The sequence below is a fragment of the Meleagris gallopavo genome, chromosome Z (genome assembly GCF_905368555.1).
Source record: "Meleagris gallopavo chromosome Z, MGAL_WU_HG_1.1, whole genome shotgun sequence".
NCBI lineage: Eukaryota > Metazoa > Chordata > Aves > Galliformes > Phasianidae > Meleagris > Meleagris gallopavo.
This window is the reverse complement of record NC_139435.1, coordinates 40,445,041-40,467,381: the sequence shown is the minus strand read 5'-3', so window position 1 is coordinate 40,467,381 and position 22,341 is coordinate 40,445,041. Positions and strand designations below refer to the sequence as shown.

The 22,341-nt window shown below is 42.8% G+C and overlaps 1 long non-coding RNA gene across 1 annotated transcript in view; it reads left to right on the top strand.

Annotated features, from left to right (window-relative positions):
- LOC146542221 (uncharacterized) overlaps nt 1–22,341 on the top strand; it is a 55,014-nt gene that overhangs the window by 20,693 nt on the left and 11,980 nt on the right. The gene's annotated exons all lie outside the window — the stretch shown is intronic.

Here is a 22,341-nt window from a genome sequence, read left to right as displayed (position 1 = left end):
CTGCCTAGAGGAGACCCCACTCCCAGAGATGCCACAGCAGGAAGAAACAGCCTCTGATGTTGCTCTGGAGCAGCCATATGCCTTGACACTGCCTATTCTTCTTTGTCCTGAACCCAAAGGAGTGTCTTAGGAGAAGACTGGGAGGTGGTTTTAATGACGAAAATGTTAGGTGGCAGAGGGACCTTTCAGACAGCTCTTCCAAGCAGGCTGCAGTGACTTGGGAATGTGGGAAGAGGCATAAGGCAAGGGAACATTTGCTTCTTCTCCAGTAGTTCCTGAGGGCGTTACTGGAGGCCATATAAGGTGAAGCTTAGATCAAAAGTCTGAGCTGTGAGCTGAGCCAGCAGTCGGGCAGCTCTCTGAGACTCTCTGAGGAGAAAGTGGGTTCCTTTCAGCTCTCCCCTGAGGCACAGTGTGGGACACCAGCTGGGGCCTCAGGCTGCGAGCAGTCCCCTGAGTGCATGAGCTGCTTGTGCTATTTCCCTGACTGTGCCTTGAAGGACCTTTTCCTGTCTCCTGCTCAGGGCTGGCTAAAGCTTGGCACTGCAGCCGCTCTCGGCTGCTCCCTGGGAGTTTGAGTCTGTTCCCCCTGGCCCTCTCCTGGCAGGTTAGTCTATTCCACATCTCAGGCTCTTCTTTTCCCTTCCCATCCAGTTATTCCTGACTTGTGGAAATCAAACTCCATAACCACAAAGTAGTTATAAAGCAGGTATGATTTAATCAGCGCTGCGCACACATGCTGGGTGCAAACGGGGTAACTCCTAGCTTGCACACCGTGAGGTAGAGGTTAAGAATATTTATAGAGACAAGTCATACATATGCCACGAATTGGAGGGATATTACAATTACTTCTGAGAGGTTATTATCATATTCTCCACCCCTAGCCCAGCCCCTTTCCACATGCGTTCCGGATCATGGTGGTGGTGGTCCTCAGGGGTTGTAGGATGAAGGCTCGATGTTTTCCTCTTGTTGTCCTTTTTCACCTTTGGTCCAGGTTAAGCCTAATTGCTGACTCTGTCTTTGTGATTTATCTGTTACATTCTTTTCAAGAATAGCATATTCTGGCTGGATGCAGTCCTCTCAGCCTTATCTTCCCTAGCTCCTGTTTTACAACCTTGTTTTGCAAATCTTGCCTCTCCTTATCTTCCTTAAATTCGGCAAGGTTTAAGCAATGCTTCCTCTTTTAAATAATTATAAAGAAATGTGTTCCACATCAGAATAACAAAACAGTTATTCTTGTACAAGAAATAACAAGGAATGCACTAAGAGCTTGTAAGGAAGTCTCCCCTGTCCAAGACAAGCAGCTGCAACATCTGGAGGAAGGAAACGTGGAGGAGCTGACTGAGGTCTAAGTGAGGTCTACTCTTCTCCAGCTTCTGTGAGTCTCCCCAGTTTTTCCCGGGGGAGAGGACTTCTCCCAACCCTACTCCAGGCCTTTCTGGTCTTCTTCCTACCACTGTTTCCCTCAGACCGTGACTGGCCTGGCCACGCTGAAAGGTCTGGGCCTGCACCAACCGACCTTTGCTCTTTTCTGCAGAGAATGATTTCTCAGCCATGCTGCTGAGATCAACTTCCACCTGGTCTCAGACATGCTCACCATGTTTCTTTCCAGGCTATGCAAAGGCTGGAATGCAAGGATTTCCAGATATGAGATGGTAAAGTGTCTAGGGTTTAACTTTTTGGTTTTCTTCCATTTTATTTTCACAGCAATTCTTGCTGTGAGGGCCCTGGGGCATGGGTGCTGGGTGCCATTAAGCAAGTGTCTCAAGACATTTCTCCCTGCACAGTTGGAGCTGGACAGCATGAGAGCTCATGCTACACTCAACGCTTTCATGTTCACCCACGGCAGCTTGGCACTGTGGGGGTGGCTTCTTCCCCACCTGGAAGGAGACACTGTGGGCTGTTCTACAGCTGCAACTATCAGATGAGAGCTTGAGCTGTGCCAGGGCATCTGAGTGCTCAGCTCCAGCTCCTGCCCACCCCTCTCCCCCCCCCTCCGGTAGGAGCTGCTGAGATGAGATTTCTCTTTCCTCAGACTCTTCAGGGAACAATTTTTCCCCAGATGAAGATCCAAGCCCTTCCCTTTGTATTCCCCCCACGTATTCCCCTTGTGGCCCTTGGCCTTTCCTGCAATTCAAAGAATATTTTTCTCTCTTGGGCCTCAAGACTTGCTGAACAAGCTCACACTAGTGCAAAGCATCACCCATCTCAGCTGTGCTGCCCAAGCTGTGAGTGACTGTGGCAGAGCTTTAATCCCTCCTTGAAGCGCAAGATGATGGAGATCCTGACTTCATGGAACAAGCCTTCCAGAATGTTATGCTAAGGCACATCGAAGACAGGGAGGTGATATGAGAGAACCAGCATGGCTTCATGAAGGGCAAATCCTGCTTGACCAACCTAATGGTCGCCTATGATGGTATAATAAGGGCTAATAAGGGGAGCGCCACTGACATCATCTATCTGGACTTCAGTAAGGCCTTTGACACAGTATCCCATAACATCCTTCACTCCAAATTGGAAAGATAGCTCAGGGACATGATTTAGCAGTGGGTTTTTGGGGTAGTATGGTTAGGTTGCAGTTGGACTTGAACGTCTTGAAGATCTTTCAGCCTGAGCAATTCTGTGATCCCATATGGATTTGATGGGTGGGCTGCTCAATGGACAAAGAACTGGCTGCAGGGTTGAGTCCAGAGTGCGGTGGTCAGTGACTCCATATCTGGATGGAGATCAGTGGTGATGAGAGGTGTTCCACAGGGGTCAGTGCTGGGACTGATACCCTTTAATATCTTCATCGATGGCATCCACAGTGGGGATGGATACACCCTCAGCAAATTTGCTAATGATACTAAGCTGTGGGGTGTGATTAACACAAGTGAGGGATGGGATGCCATCCAGAGGGACGTAGACAAGCTTGAGAAGTGAGCTCACGAGAATTTCATGAGATTCAATAAATCCAAGTGCAAGATCTTGCACTTGGGTTAAGGCAACCTCTACTGCCAATACTGCTGGGGATAAAATGATTGAGCACAGTGCTGCTGAAAAGAACCTGGGGGTACTGGTGGAAGATAAGCTGGACATGAGCCAGTAATATGCCCTCAGAGCCCAGAAAGCCTACCGTATCCTGGGCTGCATCAAAAGAAACGTGGCCAGCAGGTTGAGGAGGTGATCCTGCCCCTCTACTCTACGCTGGTGAGGCCTCACCTGAAGTACTGGATCCAGATGTGGAGTCCTCAGTACAGGAGAGACATAGACCTGTTGGAGTGTGTCCAGAAGAGGGCCACAGAAATGATCCAAGAGAAGCCAGGACTGTCTTGCAAGGAGTTTTGGACTCTGCCATGAGGCTTGTTTTCCTGGAGACATGAAGGTCTCTCTCAGCCTGTGTTGTCTGCTAGTGAGGACCTTGGGTGCTGGCAGTCAGTGGCAGAGGAGGATGGTAGGAAGGGGAAAATGTTTGCAGTGTGATAGAGCCCTACCCGAGGTCCTGTGGTATTCAGTGATCTTGGGCAATGTGTGAGAGCACAGCAGGGCTTTGCAGACCTGTACCCAGCTGCTGGTTGTCTGTGAAGATCATTTAGAGCTTCAAGTGAGTAAGGAGCCCCACTGCATGCCCCATGCTTCTACCCCAGTGCTCCTGTCCTGGAAGAAGAACTCTGCTCAGCTCTGTGTAAGGTGCGGGATGCCCAGTCATAGCGCAGAGAATGCATGAGTAGGAGAAGCATGGGAGAGCTTTAACTGCCTACAGCCATTTTCCTGCCTCTTGCACCTGCAGAAAGGATGTGCCTTTGGCTCCTTGTTGGGATTGCTAGGACCTCTGACATGTGAATCCATGCTCAAGTCCTGCAAGTTGGCTACCCTCTGTCTCAGCTTCCCTCCCCAGACCAAGGTGAGCAGAGAAGTGATTGCCAGCCCTCTCATCCCTACGTATCACAACGAGGACCCCATAGTCTGGGTCCTGTCCCCAGAAAGGAGAAGCACCACAATCAGCTGCCTTCTTATTCCTGCCTGTCTCCATCTCACCCATATGAAAAATGATTCAGTTTCCAAAAGCATAATTCCCCTTTTCTCCTGATGCTTTTTTTAGCTTAGATGACCAACTGAGCTGTTAAAACAGGCAACACTGTGAACCTGTGTGAGGGACTGGATACTCACAGCACCATATCTCAGCTCCACACCACTATCAAAATTGGAAGGGTAACTGGACCCAAAAGGAAGTAGTGAGATCTCAATGCATAGGCTTCTGCATATCCTTCCAGGCTCTTGCACAATTTCCAGAATGAGCTGTCACTCTGAGACAGCTTTTTTCAGGAAGTAGAAGGAGGCTATGAGCCATGTCCAGCTTTTAGGCACCCAGTGCAAGGAGCAGATTCCATGATGCGTGTGTGTGCTGTGTGTGCGCAATTGCTGCTGTTGGAAGGTAGGGTTTATAGCTAAGCAAAGAACATGGCTTTATTGGTAAGCAAACAACATGGGAGGAGAGTCTTAGAGACGGCTCAAGTATGTTAAAGTAATGTATACACAGCAGGAGCATCACGATTGCCCTTTGCACAACTTGCTGAACTAAGAATGCCCCCAAGTTTGCTTTATGTTCTGAAGAGCTGCAGCAAAGCTGTGATGGAGTCTCTCCTGCTTCTCTCTCTTTGCAAACAGTTTGCAGAAAATACTCCAACGCAGACTTTATGACTGGCACAATGAAGACCCTCCAGGAAGCCAAAGGGATGTGTGTGTGTGCTGCTGAGAAGCTGTCAGCAGTTTATGGGCTGGTTTGGCCAGTTCTGTGACTAATGGGGCAGGGGGACCTACGGACCCACGCCCAAGGAAAGGGAAAAAGGGGAAAGGGTAGGGAGATGGACCTAAAAACAAAACAGTGGCAATTATCTGAGGAGAAACAAACTAATTTACTAAGTGAGATACCAAATGCAAGAAAACAAAATATCATACAATATAGTACAATTGAAGCTAGTAAATCAATTAAAATGAGAGCAAGTGTCTGAAAACTGAAGGCCTTACTCTAAGTAAGTGAGGTGATATGGCACCCTCAACAGAGATGAGCTGGAAGATCAAAAAGGGACATCTACTGATCTGTGAATGGTTTTTGTCTTTCCCTCTGAGCAGAAAACAGTAACAGAACAGTGAACAGTCCTCTGGGAAATATAGTTATTCTCTTCTGGGACAGGTACCCAGAACTATCCATGATCCACAGAACTGGAGCATTAATTCTTTAACTCCCAGTGCAATACATGATGTTATGATGTGGGATACCAATAACAAAAAATCATGAAACCATGACAGAAATGGATGATCATCTTTCTGCATATGTATGGAAAAGACATCCGCCAGGACATAAGAGACTTTTTTCCATCTGACTTGGACTTTTCCTTTGCTGGCCACTGCAGTACACTTTGTGCTTTTTGCCTCTGTGAAGTAAAGAAGCATAGCCTGAATGCAGATCTAGGGCTGGAACAGAGTGGTAGCCGTGAAATTCAGACTTAGATCTTGATGGCATGTCAAGGGAGCAGGCATTGGTCATGTGGTGAATATCCATAATTAGACTCACAGATGCAGCAATTCGTTCTTTCTCCCCTTCTTCTCTAAACATCCCTCACAACTGTGTGTTGTCCATGCAGCAGAGCACATTCATACCCTTCTTGAGCCAGGCAGTACTCATTCTCGCCTGGTGGCATGGGGAGGTCATGTCTGACAACTTCCTCCAGCTATTTGAGCCCATGGGCACCTCTGCACTACTGCCTTTCTTACTATGGTCAGAATAGTAACTTGCCTCATTTAGATGATCCAGAGATAAAACAGCTCCTTTTCTACACAAAAGAGCTTAAGTGCTGCAAGGTCCATTGCTGAAGAAGAGTGAGGTGAGGGCACTGCAAGAACTTACAGTTGAACTCTCTTCCCTTGCAAGAACATAGAGATGTTGTACAGAAGACTGGGAAGAAACAGATTTGTGGCTTTCAGCTCTAACAGAGAAGTTCAAGAGAGTGGGAAACAACAGCTCCGAGCCAAGCCCCTCCACTCAAAGTCTTGAAGTCCTTCATGGCAATACTGGACAAAAATACCAGCCTGAAAGAGAACTCCTTAAGACCAATGTAGTGTTAAGAAGCGGGCATACTTTTATTGCAGTGCTGGATGCACAGGGGATCACTCCACCTGAGAATGCATACTTGGTACAAAAGTTCTTTGGTTTATATTCATTACTTGTGCTACACATGTAAAGGTATTCCCTGGACAATATATACATATTCAGTATTTCCCACACAAGCATTAATGTAGGGGTCCGTCTCCATGCGTATGCAGTGTTTTTGTGGTGGGGGTCTTGGGACCTCTTGTGGTTTTATCAGTGTGTCCTTCAGTTGAACTCTGGTCTTTCTACCTTACTAGGGATGGAAACCTCGTTTGTGGGATGCTTTGCTGACTACAGCCCCATAGGACTAGCAGTTATCTGTTCTTCTCTTTGGAGCAGCCTTATGGAGTGGTCTTGCTCTGTAGGCAGGAACCTCCTGCAAACAATCTATCTCCCGTTAGTAAAACTGTCACATTGCTCCACAACAATGGTATGTTCATTGGCAGAAGCTTTGTGTCTGCTTTCCAATTAACACTTCAAGGGGAGGGAATTGGGTGCCCTCTGCAAATGTTTGTGGGCGTTTCCAGGGCACCATGCTGGGGAGTTGTCAGCATTAGTGTTTTTAGAGGGCCAGGACAGTTTGCTGCTCTGGGCTGTCCCAGGCATGAGACTGCAGACAGTGACAGTGCACCTGGGCTGGTGGTCACAGCTCTTGTTTAGCAGGTGGCTCTTCGTCCAGTTTCCCTTTAGATCCTCAGTGCTGCTTCAAAAGCGATGTCTATGCAGTCCAGGCAGGTGGTGCAGAACTTGCTTCTGCAACTCCTTCCAGGCCTCCTAGCACAGTCAGCAAGGCACTGGGGGGAGGAGGTGCTGCTTTTCCCCCTTGATCCTTGCAGAAGGTTCTCCTCTAAGGAGCAGGAGTAAGAAGACCAGCTGTGCAGGTAAGGGCAGGGGCGAGTTCTGAGGTCACAAGTCCAGAATGTTTCTTTGTTTGCTGCTCTGTGCTTTTTGCTGCAGTGTACAATTGAGTTCTTTACAAAGCTTTAAAAATAAGTCTGTCAAGTTTTGATATGTAGAGCCTTCCACTGCAGCTTCCCAAGAGTGTCCCAGTTGTAGGTCAGGGCTGGAAGCCAGGGCTGAGGTACAGTGCTCTGATGTTTGCCTCTTTCCCCTGTACTTTAGATGATGTCCTGGAAAGAGCAATCAAAGCAGCAGTAAGTGAGGTTCCTCCTGGTTAGATTAAGGTGAAGCTGACACTCAAGTTCCAAAAACAATTATCTCTGTACTGCAAATACCTTAAAAGTATTGGTATAAAAATTCTGTCTAGGCTGTGCTGCTAAACAATGCATCTTTATTAGAGATCTAAGTAAGTCTTTAATTTCTTAATGACTAATTATGGGGCTTCAACCTTCAAGACCACAGTGATGTGAACAGAGCAGATAAAGAGGAGAAAGAATGAGGAGAGGAAGGAGAAGAAAAAGAGAGTAAGAGTGAGAAAGGATGAGGAGAGAGGAAAGGTTAAAAAAAAAGAAGATTGTATTCTGACAATTGTATCACTTATGACTGTGCTAATCATTACAAATTGGAAAATATATAAAATCATAATTTCAGTATTTACAAGCCATTTCCCCCCACTCTATGAATCTTAAAAAGCTTACTGAGGAATGAGTCCAGGATTCAATAGAAAGTCTGACAGTTGCATAGCTGGAAACAACTCCTCAGTTTTTTTGTGATTTCTCGTATTAGTGCAGAACATCTACATCATGGCTTAAACATCTCATAATTAACTTCAGTTGTGTTGATTTGTACGTAACGCATGGAAAATAAAGAAGAAAAAGAACAAGCACTCTATCAGAGAAGAAATTTTTCCAAGTATCCAACCTGAACTTACTCTGTTCGGGTGGGAGTTGGCATCTTCTCCTAGGCAACTGAGTGATGGAATGAGAGGTAATGGCCATAAGTTGGGCCTCAGCAGGTTCGGGTTGGATATTAGGAAAAATTTGTTTAACCTAGCATCCATGCAGTAAATAACCAAGTGTATCCAGCCATCTTGAAACTTGTTAAGTCACTGCTCTATCTGAAATTATGTTATGTTAAATCTCTGTAGTCTATTGTCCTATCCTTTATGCAGTAAATCTAATATATACAGACATCCTGAACCTTGCTAAGTCACTTTTAAATTACTTCAATATATCTATATTATGTCAAAGAATATGTTCTAACTTTGTATGAATGCAGTATCATATAGTTTGTTTCCATCCGCAATGTCTCCAAGCAAGTAGAAGAAAAGGTTCTCAGAAGTAGTCAGAATAGATTCACCAAGGGGAAAGCATGCTTGACTGATCTGGTGGCCTTCTGAGATGTCATGGCTGGCTGAGTAGATGAAGGGATGTTGTGTAGCTTTAATTCAGCGAGGCTTTTGACACTGTCTCCCACAATATCCTTGTAATGAAGCATAGGAAATGTGATATAGATGAGTGAACAGTGAAATGAATTGAGAACTGACTGACAGAGCTCAGAGGGTTGTGATCACCGGCACAGTCTAGTTGTCAGAGCTCCTTTCAAAACCCTCCTTCCTTCATCAGCTCTGCAATTTCTTCTCAGCTGCAGCAAATTTCCTCCACAAAAGCAACTGCAGAGCATTGGTGTAAGACCTCAAGTGGTGACAGGGCAGCCACAGATAAGAAAGGCTTGTCAGCAGGGCAGGCAGGATGGTGAGGAGGTGGAAGTGAACTCTGGGAAAAGGGAAGGCTGACATGGAAAGAGCCTGCCCTGGGAGGAAGCCTTGTGATCACAGGTCCAAAATTGCATAGGAAGTTGAACCAGCCCAGAATCTGCTGGCAGGAAGGCTGGGCATAAGCAACTCAGGAGATTCCTGGGGGGTATCGAAGATAGCATTTTGACACAGAGAGTTAATGAGCTGACTAGGGCTGGTCTCTTACTCACAGGGAAGAGGGACCTGCAAGGGGATAGGAATGCTGTGGATAGCCACATCTGCAATGACCAAGAGATGAAGCAGGACAACTGGGTGAATTCCAGCACAAGACCACAAGAGAGCTGATTTCGCGTAGCTGAGGGTCTGCTTGGACTGTCCTGGAGGACAAGAGGACTATGCGTCCATCTTGGATATTCAGGGACAATGTTCTCAGAGCCCAGGAAAATATCAGTTTAGTGGGCAGGGAGTCATAGAATAGTTGGGGATAGAAGAGACCTTTAAGATAATCTAGTTCCAACCCTGTGCTATAGGCAGGAACACCTCCTTCTAGACCAGGTTGCTCAGAGTCCCATTCAGCCTGGCCTTGAATGCTTCCAGGGAGAGGGCATCTAAAACCTCACTGGACAACCTGTTCCTGTGTCTCATCACCTTCATAGTAAAGTATTTCTTCCTAATATCTTGTCTAAATCTACTCTCTTCCAGTTTAAAGCCATTTCTCCTCACCCAGTGTCTACCTGCCCTTCTAAATAGTCTCTCCCCAGCTTTCCTGTAAGCCCCCTTCAGATACTAAGGCCGCTACAAGGTCCCCTCAAATCTTTCTTTTCTCCAGGCTGAACAACCCCAGCATTCTCAGCCTATCCCTGTAGGAGAGGTGCTCCAGCTCATCTTTCTGGCCTTATTCTGTCACCAACAGCTTGATGTCTTTCTTGATGTGTTGGAGGCCCCAGAACTGGGCACGGTACTCCAGGTAGGTTCTCACAAGGGCAGAGTAGAGGGGCAGAATCACCTCCCTTGACCTGTTGGCCACACTTCTCTTGATGCAGCCCAGGATATGGTTGGTCTTCTGGGCTGCAGGCACACACTAGTGGCTCATGTTGAGACTTTCATCAACCGACACCCCCAAATCTTTCTCCTTAGGGCCACTCTCAAGCCATTCTACACCCAGACAGTCAAACAGGGCCAGGCAGAAGGTCATTAGGGATGAACAGGGACTCCCAACTCAGGAGTTCAAACATGAGGAGGAAGTGCAGGGAGAGTAGAGGAGAAACAGGATGCCCAGAAGTTAGACAGAGACCTGGCCTGTAGGTGCAGGAATGGAGCCAGGAAAGCCCAAGCTCATTTGGGGCTGGAACTAGCCAGAAGATCTTCTGTAAATACATTGTCAGAATGAGGTAGGCAACCAAGGGAAATATGGTCCAGTACCCAACAGGGCATGGGATGTGGTGACAATGACAATAGAAATTATTCAGATGAGAGTTTCCCCAGTGAGAATGTTGCTAAAAAAAGGTGTTCTGTTGAGCAAAGGGACATATATTTACATGTCAAGGCGTTTGACATGATCCCCCACCACAGCCTTATCTCTATATTAGAGACATATGGATTTGAAAGGTGGACCATTTGGTGGTTAAGGAACTGGTTGAGAGATTGCAGCCAGAGGATTGTGGTCAATGGCATTATGTACAGGTAGAGGCTGGTAACGACTGGTGTCCCCCAGGGGTCTGTCTTGGATCCAGTATTCTTTAATGTCTTCCTCAATGACACAGATGATGGTACTGAGTGCACCCTCAGCAAGTTTGCTCATGAAACCAAGCTGAGCGGTATGACTGGTACAGCAGAAAGAAAGGAAGCCATCCAGAAGGGACCTTGATAAACTTGAAAGGTCAGCCCTTGTGAACCTAATGAAGTTCAACAAAGGTTTTGCACTTGGTATGTATACGAACTGGGAAGAGAAATCCTTGAGAGAAGCTCTGCTGAGAAGGACTTAAGGGTCTTGGTTGATGAAAATTTTAACATGAGTCAGCAGTGTGCACTTGCAGCCCAGAAGGCCAATGGTATCCTTGATTCCATCAGAAGAGGGGTGTCAATGGTTTACAGACTGGTTTGGCCTGGTTCCATGACTACTGGGGAGGGGGAACTGATGGACCCACACCCCGGGAAAAGGGGGAGGGGAAAAAGGAGAAAGGATAGGGAGATAGGCTTAAAAACAAAACAGTGGCAATGATCTGAGGGGGAAAATTGATTTACTAAATAAGATACTGAATGCAAGATAAAATAATACAATAAAATTGGAATTGAAGCTAATAAATAAGATGAGAGTGTTCAAAAACTGAAGGCCTTACACTAGAGCTGAAGGCGAGATGGCTAGAGAGCACACACACTGCAGAGATGAGCAGAAAGAGCATCTCGTCATTTGCAGACAGATTTTATCTTTCCCTCTGAATGGAAAATGAAAATGGAACAGTCAGCCTCCTGGGAGATGTAGTTCTTCTTTTCTGAGAACTGATACCCGGAAATAATGACAATCCATAGAACTGGAGCATTAACTCTGTAACTCTCAGTGCTCTACATGATGTTAGGGTGAGGGTTAGGATAGGGTTATGGTAGGGTTAAGGTTAGGGTTAGGATTAGGGTAATGTGGAATACTGATTATGTGGAATACCGATAACAAAAGTCATAAAACCATGACAAGGGAATACCAGCAGAGTGAGGGAGGTGATTGTCCCCCTCTATTCTGCCCTTGTGAGGCCACAGCTGGAGTTCTGCGTCCAAGTCTGGAGCCCCAACACAGGAAAGATATGGAGCTTTTGGAGAGGGTCCAGAGGAGGGCCACAAAGATGATCAGTGCCTGGAATACCTTTCCTATGAAAACAGGCTGAAGGAACTGGTCTTGTTCAGCCTGGAAAAGAGAAGGCTGTGTGGAGACCTTATTACAGCCTTCCCATATTCAAAGGGAGCTTATAAATATGAGGGAATTCAGCTTTTTACATGAGTAGATAATGATAGGAATGGTTTTAACTAAAGAAAGGGACAGTTAGATTAGATATCAGGGGAAGTATTTTACTGAGAGTGCGGTCAGATGCTGGACCTGGTTGCCCGGAGATGCTGTGGATGCCTCATCCCTGGAGGTGTTTAAGGCCAGGTTGGATGGAGCACTGGGCAATCTGATCTGGTACTTGATCTAGCAGCTGACAACCCTGCTTGTGTGAGGGGAGTTGGAACTTGGCGATTCTTGAGATCTTTTCCAACCAAAGCCATTCTATGATTCTATGATTCTATGGTATATCTGTACATATCTACTTCCATGCTTACATGGAGAGACAGGTAAAATGATACTAGAGCAAATTTGGCTGCACAAAAATAAAGCATTTCACTGAAGCTTTTCTTTAGCAAATGAGAAGTAGACACCTCATAGTGTGACTCTCTCTAAGCTAAAAGAGATCAGTATTTTATCGGTGATCTAGATTGTGAGATTGCATGCACCCTCAGTAAGTTTTCAGATGACACCAAATTAGGTGGAACTGTTAATCAGCTTGAGGGTAGAAAGGTTTTGCAGAAGGATTGATAAGCCAAATCCAATCGCATGACGTTCAACTAAGGCAAAATACAGGGTGTTACACTTGAGTCACAAGTTGGTTGGTTGGTTGACAGCCGGTTAAATGTGAGTCAGAAGGGTGCACAGGTGGCCAAAAAGGCCAACAGCATTCTGGCTTGTATCAGAAATAGTGTGGCCAGTGGGACCAGAGTAGGAATTGTCCTTCCATACTCAGCACTGGTGAGACCAATCCTTCAGTACTGTGTTCAGTTTTGGGCCCCTGTCTACAAGAATGATTTTGAGTTGCTGGAGTAAGAGCAACAAAACTGGTGAAGGGACTCAAAAATTGGACATACAAAGACTGGCTGAAAAAAAAACTGGCTGAAAAGAGACCTTGCTCTCTAAGACTACCTAAAAGGAGGGCATATTGAGGAGAGTGTTGATCTTTTTTCTCAGTTGACAAGTGATAGGATATGAGGAAATGGTCTCAAGTTGCATCAGATGCAGGTTAGATTGGGCATTAGGTAGACTTTCTTAATCTGGCCATACACTGGAATAGTCTGTGGGGATGTAGTTGAGATCTAATTAATGGAGGTATTTAGGAGACATGGTTTAGTGATGGGACTCAGCAGGTCAATTTTATGGCTGAGTTTGGTGATCTTGAAGGTCTTTTCCAATCTAGATGATTCTATGATTCTGTGATTCTATGATCTGTGAAAAGCAAATCTTTGGCAGGAAGACAAGGAGAAAGGAAGACAAGACCAACATGGCTGAACTGAAAATCGCTGGTCAGAGTGGACAGCAAGAAGAAAATGCATAGGCAGTGGAAACTGGAACAGATAGCAAAGGAAGGAATATAGGAATGCTGCTAGGTTGTGTAGGGGTAGAGTCAAGATGAAGGCCAATGCCCAGCTGGAACTGGACTTGGCAAGGGATGCAAAGAAGAATCAGAAAGGCTTCTACAAGTACATCAACCAGAAAAGTAATGTACAAGACAGTGTACCTCCCACCTAGTGAGCAGTACAGGCAGATTTGTAATAATGGACAAAGAGAAGGCTGAGGTACTTGACATTTTTGGCGTGGAGAAGAGAAAGATCTGAAGTGACCTGAGAGAGGCCTTTCAGTATCTAAAAGGGACAGACTCTTTAGTAGGGTCTGTGGTGATAGGACAAGGGGAAATGGTTCAAACTTAAAGAAGGGAGATTTAGGTTGAATATAAGGAAAAAGTCTTTTACAGTGATGGTAGTTAGACACTGGAACAGACTGTTCTAAGATGTGGTGGATGCCTCATCCCTGGAAGATTTCAAGGCCAGGCTGGACTAGACTCCGAGCAAGCTGGCCTAGCTGTAGTTGTCCCTGTTTATTGCAGGATGATTTGACAAGACAGCCTTTAAGGGTCCCTTCCATCTCAAAAGATTCTATAGTTCTAAGAATTTTGCAGCATTGGGCTGCAAGAAAGTCAGAAAATAATCTTTTTCAAGTCCTCTAGTCCAGGCATGTCCAACCTACACCTTGCAGTCCACACTCAGCCTGCCTTGTGACTGCCCTCTGCCCCACAACATCATGGCAATTATTTTGCCCCACTATGCACCTATCGTGCACAGCAACCAAACGTCAGTGTGAGATTGGCACTGTCTGGGCTGAAACCAGCACATGGGAAGGGCGCAGTGCCATGCTAACTCAAGTGATGGCAAATAACATTTAGATACACAGACTAAACACAGTTCTTGTGAACAGAAAGAAGTATGCAGCTGTGTTTTCCATTTTGATAAAGAAATTTGATAATTGGTTTCAAGATTGCTGAAAAAAAAAAATTAGTTTCCTGGTATATTTAGGATTCCATTTTCAGTTGACGTAAATACATGACCTGCCAATTTTCAAATGGAATGCAGAGAGTTGCAGTCAGATATTCAACTCAAAAATCTGATCATGTCTCTTGCTAGACTTTTATAAGATCTATCCCTTGCCTCAATGTCATGCCTTATCGATGTTATTGCTTTTCAGCAGTATGTGTGTTTGTGAACAATTGTTGTCAAGGATGAAGCACAGGTTTCATCAAGAATCTTTTACAAACACTTTGAGAGATCACTAAGAATTGCAGCCCCTTCAACCAAGCCTACACATTCGTTTCACAAAAATAAGGTAAAAAATCCCATTAGTTTTATGGTTTTTCTACTCTCCTTTTTTTTTAATATATATTTATCTTTTAATTGAAAAAATAGATAAGTTTTATTACTTATCTACATTAACAATATTATTTATTTTATTAATGGATCAAGATAATTCCTCTTCACTCAGTGTAGTCCAAGAAAGCCCAAAGGTTGGACACCAGTGCATTAGCTGATGATACTTACAGATGATGCACTTTCAAGTGAGCAACTTTTAATTTCTGTTCACTTCTTCTTTGGAAAGTATTCTGGTAAGTGGAGGGAATCTTTCCTAGTGATCTATTTGTATAGTCTGTCCTTATTTGTGCATGAGCAAGTTGCCTAGAGACCAGCCTCAGGCCCCAGTTGTTTCTTGTCTTCAAAAAACTGTGTGTCCAGAGGAAACCAAGGCCTACAGCCAGCCCCTTTCACTTTCTGAAGTTTTTTCCTGGAAAAGTGGTTTCCTTATGTTGCACAAAATGCTAAGAGACAAATATCAGTAGTGTCATAGGAGTAGAAAGAGCATGAAACCAGTTAGTCTGTTTTAAGATATGCAGCTGAAAAATCCTTACCATTTACAGAAGTCTCTGAAACAGCTGTAACTTCTTAGAAGTATGGAGTATTTTAAAGTCAGCTGTCTCCTTGCAGGAGACCACTGTCAGTCAGTCTGCTTCTATACTGTAAAGCGTATATTTACAGATTCAGGTTTTCTATTCAAATGCTATATTGTCTCTCTATGAAACCCACCAGCTCCACAAATTTTTACATTTTTGTGTCACAGCCATACATTCTCAACACTTTTTCCTAGACTATGTCTTTTCTGCTTATACTAGCCAGAAATACTTTTCAGATTACACCCTATTAACTACTTTGTTCATCACTTCATGAAACACTTCCTGTTTGCTGTTTACTGGATTTAGCTTTCTAATGGGGTCAGTAGCACAATAAAGTCTGCACAACTGACGTGTTGTGCAGATGATAAGAATTGCAGTGTCAGTGACTGGCTGGAAAGGACACTGCAGACAGACTTTGGTTAATTTAGTAAACTGCCAGACCCACTGTTTGGGGAATATATATGATTACAAATGTTTGATAATGATATACAAACAGAAATTTGGAAAGTTTGGGGATGATTATATTGCATAATGGAATATGCTCTAAATATGAGCAATGTCCGTAGCCCTAGTTAAGCGTTTTCATGACAGCAGAATTTATTTTACTATGAATTAGCAGCTATTGCACCATCTGATTCATAATTCATAAAACAACTGCATTCATCAAGGAAAATGGCTATCTGCAAGAACTGTTAAATAAGAATTGCTTCAGTTTGGTCACTAAGAAAATTCTTTTCAGGACTTGATTAAAGTTCTTGTGTCTTGAAAGGGACTAGCAAGGTTACCACAACTTTTGCAGATCTGTGGAACTTGATTTTCTCTATTTCACACAGCTCCATAAACAATGCATATATGCTTTCAAACACTGGAGACACGTATGTCCTCATTAGTCTTGCTGTCTTTTATTTCTTTTTTCTTGATGGTGTATGTGTTTAAAATTCTCTTTTATATTGTTTCTTCTCCTGAATGACTGATGGCAGGATTGCTGCTCTAATTTTAGTAAGTAGAAAAGTTAGAGATGCTGGTTTTGACACTACAGCTCAAAACACTTGGAAGAGCAATGTAAAAGAGAAAAACCTAATTTATTTACAGACAGCACTACAATTATTTGTGATGGATAACATGAGTGGATGAAAAGAGTCTCTGTCCCTCACTTCACAGCTATTTCAATGTTGCCCCCTGAACAGGAGATTCCAGAGTAACCCAACTCTGATGATGGAAATGAGGAACTGATAACCAGACTTTGAAGTGGAGTGTAGAGACATAATATTGAGTCTTTGGAAGTAAATAAAAGAAGAAGAAAGAAAATATACAGACACACAGCACCAAAGATATTTTTGAAAACCATCAGAGAAGATATGACTTTGTTTTTTAATAAGAAACTCTATATATTAAGGGCAAAAAAATTACTGTATAGCAATCACTAGCAGGGGAAGGGTGGGTAATGGGAAGGTCTGTAGAAGTTGAAGGAGGAGTAGACAGGCAAATAGCTTGGGCTTACAATGGGATAACATTATTACAAGTGAGAATGTAGAGAGCATGTGGCCAACACAACAACTTCCTATTGGTCACAGGATACAGTCTGTGTCCGCCAGCAGTCTTGTGAACGCTACCCCTATAGGTGTATATAGAACCTGTGATATGTTTAACTGTGCAGTGTGACCTTTGGTCCATCATTTCAGGCTATGGATGACTGGTGGAAATACCAGTGCCTTTGGTCAAACTGTGTCCATTGTTCACATCCTACATTCCTGCTATAGTCCCCCTAGAATCCTGCAATTCAGTCTCAAAGTTTCTGCTCAAACCCAATATTATGGAAAATGCAGCAGCTGCTAGTACACTCAAAAAGAAATGTCTTCTGCAAGCTAGGAGAATTCAATTAGAACACTGTTGTCTTAAGTGTGCTTTGGAAAAATGTCTCTGGCTTCTTGCTGTCATACCTCTTGGAGAGACTTCGAATTGTGACCTTGGAAGTAAGTATTTCAACATGAGAAACAGACTTGGAAGCAAAGGGAAAGGCCTACTAGAAAGTAAGGTGCAAGTTCAGAACTCATTTAGAGTTAAATCTGCATAATATCTAAACCAAGAGATTTATGTCATCCTTTCTCACTGGATTAAGTCTGGGAATTTTCACGCATTCATTTTCTCCCTCATTTAGTTTCTGTCAAAAATGTAAGTGCACTAAAAAAAGAAGTACCAAAAATGTTATGTAGGGAAAGTATGAAGAAAAGGAAGGCAGTTTTGGGGACCAGTGACCATTCTTAACAGAGAGTGGAAGTATTTTGGCAGTGAATGTAGACTCAGTATATTGTAAATACAGACTTGAATTCTGAATCATCCTGATTCAGTGATTTTGAACGTCTATTCCAACGTAGATAATTCTGTAGCCATTGTATCACAAGGAACTCAGCAAATTATCTCCCTGTTCCGAGATAATGACCAAATAAACCAACCAAACAAACATAAACAAAATGATACTTAGCATTTCAGTGGAATCATTGGTTTTCCTGTGGTGTCAGTTTCATAAGGCTAAAGTTGATTTGGGTAACTTCCCTGTTTTTATCTTCAGTAGGTTACATCTTAGAAAAGAAATGTTGTTCATGAGGCCAATATTAATTAATTAGGTATTTCTAATGCGAAGAACAAAAGTCCTAAGCCACTTTTCCAGCCAAGCAATATTTCTATCTGAAATATAAAATGTGTCATTGGAGAATGCTGTATACATTTATCTTTCTCTTCCTTCCTCACTTCCAACCCTAAGTGTAAACGTTACTGAAAGCCTGTTCAGGATTGAAAATGTTATGCTTTAGTGACTGATGTTATACACTTACAAAAAACATAAAGATAATCCACATAGTCCCTTTCTTTCCCTACAAAACATTTAAAGATGAACATACAAAATGGTTGATGATGGGCATAGTCTCTTCTCATGGATGAGACTTGGCTTTAACTACAGCACAGAGTGAGTTGCACCCTTAACTTTGATCTAAGCTATTATAAAAATATTACTGTCAGAATACTGTGTACTGGGAAATTGCTGACAGCTTGTGCTTTCTTAAGCCTTTATATTTAGTGCAATCAGTAGATGCTCAGAGATAAATAAATGTTTCCTATGTACTTTTTCTGATAGCTTTCCAGTTGTTGATACACGAGTGTGTTATTAGCACTGTTTCTGAAATACAACATGCGATATGTATGTTAACATAGTTTCAATTGTGGAAAATTATAAATGTTTTCATTTTTAAATATGCCTCATTGGGTTGAAGTCAGAGGGAAAACCTGAGGTTGAGCATAAGGAGGATAATTATTTCTGTAATGCATAATATTTAATATTAGTTTTAATAATAAGAAAACATTAATCTCAAAGACATTGTGGGCCCAAAGTCTAAGCCCCAGTTTATACTTTCCTTTTCCCTTAGGAAGAAGACATAATAGAAATGTTAGTGCATACATATAGTCTTAGCATAGGCAAACCGAGATCTTCACAAACACTTTCAACTTTACTGAGCTATTTAAAGTGTAATTGCATTGGCTAGCTCAGTGATTAAATTATTCTCTTTTTTCTTGTCACTATACTGGCAGTATATTCTGTCTTGTACAAAGGATCTTGGCAAAAATATCGCTTTGCGGTAGGACTTGTGAAATAGAATGAACAAGATTTGTTTATTTTTACATGATAAAACTTTAGACAATATATGTTAAATGTATTGATTTAATTGTATTAATGTCTTGTGATCATCTCTTTCTGTTTTCTCTTTCTTCTCATCAGCATAATTTGCTTAATGGAGCACATGAATTTGGGTATGACCTGTGTTTGGATAAGTATGAAAGAATCTAATAAAAATAGAGAAGAATTTAATGAGGATTAATTTATATTTAATCGTAATTATACCATACTTTCATGGCCTTTAGAAAAAAAAGGTGTTATGGTTCTAAGAATATTATTGTGTCTTGTTCTCTAGGATCATATAATAATCTGCCAGTAATTTTGGCAGATTGCAGCACTGTTTCAAAAAGTTGGATGTAACTTGCTGCATCAGGGAAAGGGATAAAACAAAGGAAGTTTATTTAGTCTCTCTATGCCTTTCAAATCTATTATGGATAGTGACTGAGCTGCTGCAGATGACATTTTACTTCTCTACAATCTTGTCTGATACCATCTGAGTACATGACTGATGATGGACTCCATCATCAGTCAGAAGTCAGAATCTCTCTCACAAATTGTAGAAAGATTGTATGGTATAATTTAAGAAAGGTGGAGTAAATGAATAGAAAACTTCCTGAGTTACTTTCAGATCTTAATTTATGGAAGTCTTAAGTCTTCAGCTGTTTTCAAATGTACTTAGTAGGAAAACAAACAGACTTGACAGGGAGTACAAAGAATGTAACCAGTGAAGAAGAGACAAGAACAAAAATATTATATAAAATGTGAAGATTTCCACCCAATAGACCTGTGAGGAATGTTTACTTGGTGAAAAAGTAATTATTCATTATAGATTTTCCCTGGATATTGGCTGATTTATTTATTTTGTACCACAAATGATTTACTGTGTAGTAGCCCACACATGTGCACTGATTTCTCTCTCTTACTACCCTTTCCCTGTGATAGATTCATGACTATAGAAACAATCACACTAAGTTTCAAAAATGTGCTTGCACCTTGGCTAGTGCCATGATGCCATACATGAATCTGATGGTTTGGAATCCTACAGATTTATCTATTCACTGATTTAATAGCTTTGTTTTAATAATGCTTAGGTGGTAGCAAACTTGCTTATTCTGAGTGCTGTGCACAATCAATGGAAAGCACATCCCTTGTCCTAGGGGAACCTGTATGTAAGTTGACAAGACTGAGGATATGGGAGGGACATAGTGAAGTACAACAGAGTGGCCAGAGCATACAGCCTGTTTGCTCTTTGGAGACATTTCACATGAAATTCTCTTGCCAAAAACCTGGATTGTCTCTAGTCTCCATAATCACTTGTTATCACATTAATACAATATTTGGAGAATATTTATATTAATTTTTATGTTTCCCAGTGTTCAGTCCTTCAGGAGATAGATTCCTTGTACAACAGAAAATAGACTCAGCGTCAGTGACTGTACAGGAACCAGACTTTCTGTTGCATGGCAAATTTTACAAGCTTAACTGAGGAAGATTTGAAATTCCCCTGAAAATTACTCTCATGAGAAACGTCCTTTGTGGTAATATAACACGACGTCAACACTCTGCAAGTAAATTTTTGAAGGGAAACTAATATAAAAATTCTTTTCAAAATGAAAAACCAAGTAATTCCTTTATGGAGTTAGAATAGAATCACCGAATCATTAAGGTTTGAAAGGACTTCTAAGACCATTCAGTCCAACTATCTATCTACCACCAATGTTTCCCATTAACCATGTCCCTTAGTACAACATCTAAAGCTTTCTTGAGCATCTTCAGGAACGGTGACTCAACCATCTCCATGAGCAGTCCTTTCCAGGGCCCGACCACTCTTTCAGAGAATAATTTTTTCCTAATACCCAATCTGAACCTCCCCGCACTGCACCTTGAGGCCATTCCTTCTCATCCTATTTCTGTTACCTGCTGGCCACCCCTCTTCTGATGGAGCCCAGGATACCATTTGCTTTCCAACCTGTAAGAGCACACTGCTGGCTCAAGTTAAGTTTTTCATCACCAGAATCCCCAAGTCCTTCTCTGCTGGGCCACTCTCAAGGGTTGCTCCTCCCAGTTGTATATATGCCTGGGAATCCTCTGGCCCAAGTGCAAAACCTTGGACTTTGCTATGTTGAACCACATTAGATTCACCTGAGCTCACCTTTCAAGTCTGTCCCTCTGAATGGCATCCCTTCCTTCCACTGCCTTAATGTCTTTCTTGTAGTGAGGGACCCAAAACTGAACCCAGTACTTGAGGTGTGGCCTCATAAGTGTGGAGTATAGAGGGATGATTGTTTCCCTGCTCCTGCTGACAACACAGCATGTTTCTGATGCAAGCCAGGATGCCATTGGCCTTCTTGGCCACCTGGGCACACTATTGGCTCATGTTCAGCCAAGCATCAAACAACACCCACAGACTCTTTTCCTCCACACAGAGGTCAGGCAGACAGGCCTGTGGTTCCCCGGATTCTACTTAATGACGCTTCTTCTAGATGAGATTCACATTTGCAAGACTCCAGTTATCTTGGACCTCTCTGGTTGACAGGAATGCTGACAGATGGTGGAAAGAAGCTTGGCAGTCACCTCTGCCAGCTCCCTCAGCACCTTTGGGTGGATCTGGTGCCATGGACCTGTGACAGTTTACATGGAGCAGAAAGTTTCTGACTGTCTCTACCTGAATCGGGTTAGAGTACCCTGACGATAACTGGTCTGACTATTAAAGATGGGTATAAATAAGGCACTAAGAACTTTATCCTTTTCCTTGTCCTCACCAGTCATGCTCCTCACCTCTTCTAGTAAGGGCTGGAGACACTTCTTCGCTTTCCTCTTAATATATTTGTAAAAAAGTTTTTTGTTCTCTTTTACTACAGCGGTCAGGTTGAGTTCAAGATTGGCTTTTGCCTCTCTAATCTTCTACAATAGACCCCCACCAGGATGTCAGCCTTTTTGTCCTCCCCCTGATCCTTACCCATTGAGATTCAATTTTAACATTTCCAGCCCCGAGCTCAACATCAAAACTCTCTCTAACATAGAGAGCCACACCACTGCCCACTCTTCCTTGCCTATCCCTTCTAAAAATATAATAGCCATCCATTGCAGCTCTCCAGTCATAGGAACGATCTTGCCATGTTTCAGTTGTCCAAATGGAATGCTAATGGAAATTCTTAGCATTTACCTTAGGTGAAGTAGTGTCAGAACTTCATATTTTTGTAAAATGTTGTACTTTCAAACAACTGATAATTTCTGCTGGGGAAAAATACTGTTGGTAAATTAACAACCATTTGTGAACAGCAGGATCTGCAAACAAGAAGTGGTAGTTTGTGGAATTCCATGTAAGTATTTCTCTTCGGAAGTAAAAAATTTGAAGCATATTTGGTTCAATGAGATTTGGTCTAGCTCTTATTTTGCAAATTATTTTATCTAATTGCTAGTTCATTCATGTCTACTGCCTCTCTAATAGCCTTCTCTGATGTAATACTGAGTAGATCTGTAGGCCAAGAAGCATTTTGTTTGTTGATGCAGTAAATTGGGTAGTGTCAATGTTCTGTGTGTGTCTATACAGAGCAGAATTACAATGTCCTTCATTACAAATCAACTTTATCCT